We start from the raw sequence: 2500 nt of genomic DNA on the forward strand, positions 1-2500 counted from the left end.
ACTTGCACTGCACCTTAACCTAACTTACACTGCACCTTAACCTAACTTACACTGCACCTTAACCTAACTTACACTGCACCTTAACCTAACTTACACTGCACCTTAACTGTCACATGTAACGTCACAGGAATGTAGCTTTGCCTAACAGCAACCCTCTGAACATAGTTCACTGCTTGGATCCTCTGGTGTCATGTGTATTTCTTGATGCCATGGTGCGTACCCTCACATAAAGGTCTTTCGAGTGTTGCGTACTTTCTACACAGTCCCGCTAACCACTGGAAGGGTGTACCGCTACAGAACGAATATCGCCCTCCCCTCCTGCCCTTCCAAGCTGGTCGGTCAGGCGTTTGTTTGTGAAATGAGCCTTGCAGCTGTTCAGTTGCATTCGGTTGTCGATGCAGTCAGTGTACGTTGTGGTACGGCCTGTGTGGACTGTCCGCTGATGTACGCGTAACCCACACTGATCATCCGTCGTTACGTACTGAGTGACATAATGTGGCACATGCTTGACCGTACACCGGCTGCGCCCTACAATGGCGAATCATAAGGGCCATATGTTGTGCACGATGCTACTTGTCTCGTCTCCCCATTACAGCGAGATTGCACTGTTGTACGCCGTACAGACATGTGGTAAGTAGGTACGGACGAAAGTATTGCATGTTGGCCCCCCCCCCCCCCCCCCTCCTCCCTCTGCCGGGAATCAGCGTGAGCCGTCTGTTGATGTAGCGACGAGGGTTTTCCTATTTAATCGTATTGCCCCACACAACATGATAGCACGGTGGACCGCGTTCCACATCTGCGACATGCTACAGAGGCCGGTTGACAGTCGACCGCGCAAGGGACATTGCACACGTGCGCGGACCATCTTCCACGTGTTCTCTCGTGTACATGCCGCAGTGTGTATGTGGGCTGATGTAGCGTGTCGTGACACATAACATGCAGGCATGCCAGAATCGTAGATTTCGCAAATGTAGATTGACGTATACGTTTGCTGCCAAAGATCCGCAAATGAACTGGAAATCAGTTGTTGAGCGGTTGTTCGCGCTGCAGGTGCATCGGTGATAGCGACGATCGGTACATCTGTGAACCGGTTGTTTCGGCGGTACCCGCCATGCCCCCGAACCTGAGTTGGCCATGTGGGTATGAAGCGATACGAGGCTGTGGCTTGGCGGGACAGTCCCCGGCCGGTGAGGGGGGGCCGCCCGGCGTGCTGGCCGCGCGCTGCGTGAGCGCACGCACTACAGCCGGCTGGTGGGGGGCGCCCAGTGGCAGGAGCGCCGGCCGACGGGCCCGGCTGGCGTCCCAGCTATGCGCCGGCGCACCCTGCGCGCGGCGCCAGGCGGCCAAAGTGGGTTCTGTCGAGCCCGGTGCGAAGCGCGGTGGACATCTGCAGTGTGCTGGTCCGATTGCGGACTGTGTGCGTTGAGGATGCGCCGCCGCCCGGCACTCGGCGTCGCGACGCCGTCTGCTGCTCGGTCGCCCCCAGCGGTTCTCGCAGGTGGTTTGTATCGCAGCTCTGCGGACGTGTTGGCGCGTGCGCTGTGCTGGGAGAGTTCGCTTCTGCACCCAAGTGGGGCTTTGCCCTTCTGTGGCGCTGGCGTTGGAGCTGCCGGTCACCGTAGGTGGCGCGTGTTGTTTCCCGCCGGCAATGCCACGACAGCACGCTCCCGGGCCTCTGTCGGCAGCGGCAAGCTCAGTTGGGAGCACGGGTGTTCGCACTGAAAGCGTCTACTCGCCTATCTCCGGGCGATTGCGCCTCTCTCGAACCCGACCAAGTACTTAGGACGGCGCTGCGCGCCGCCGGGACCTGAGAGGGTTTCGAGGTGTATCGTGCAGGGGAGCTCAGCCTCCTCCTGTTTGCAGAATAATTGAGCGGACGCTTGCGTGTTCGCGCGGGCCCTCGGGACACACTCCCGGGCGGCCGGCTGCTCAGCTCTCGTTGACGCAGCTCCCTGGTTGATCCTGCCAGTAGTCATATGCTTGTCTCAAAGATTAAGCCATGCATGTCTCAGTACAAGCCGCATTAAGGTGAAACCGCGAATGGCTCATTAAATCAGTTATGGTTCCTTAGATCGTACCCACGTTACTTGGATAACTGTGGTAATTCTAGAGCTAATACATGCAAACAGAGTCCCGACCAGAGATGGAAGGGACGCTTTTATTAGATCAAAACCAATCGGATTGGCTCGTCTGGTCCGTTTGCCTTGGTGACTCTGAATAACTTTGGGCTGATCGCACGGTCCTCGTACCGGCGACGCATCTTTCAAATGTCTGCCTTATCAACTGTCGATGGTAGGTTCTGCGCCTACCATGGTTGTAACGGGTAACGGGGAATCAGGGTTCGATTCCGGAGAGGGAGCCTGAGAAACGGCTACCACATCCAAGGAAGGCAGCAGGCGCGCAAATTACCCACTCCCGGCACGGGGAGGTAGTGACGAAAAATAACGATACGGGACTCATCCGAGGCCCCGTAATCGGAATGAGTACACTTTAAATCCTT

General features: G+C 57.0%; 1 non-coding gene across 1 annotated transcript in view; it reads left to right on the plus strand.

The window, feature by feature from the left end:
• Nucleotides 1-1949: 1949 nt before the first annotated feature.
• The window catches only part of LOC126323675 (small subunit ribosomal RNA), a 1893-nt gene continuing 1342 nt past the window's right edge, over nucleotides 1950-2500 (plus strand). Inside the window, exon 1 of the ribosomal RNA XR_007559615.1 lies at nucleotides 1950-2500. This exon is cut by the window's right edge and continues 1342 nt beyond it. This is a non-coding gene — a ribosomal RNA (small subunit ribosomal RNA).

The sequence above is a fragment of the Schistocerca gregaria genome, unplaced genomic scaffold (assembly GCF_023897955.1).
Source record: "Schistocerca gregaria isolate iqSchGreg1 unplaced genomic scaffold, iqSchGreg1.2 ptg000865l, whole genome shotgun sequence".
NCBI lineage: Eukaryota > Metazoa > Arthropoda > Insecta > Orthoptera > Acrididae > Schistocerca > Schistocerca gregaria.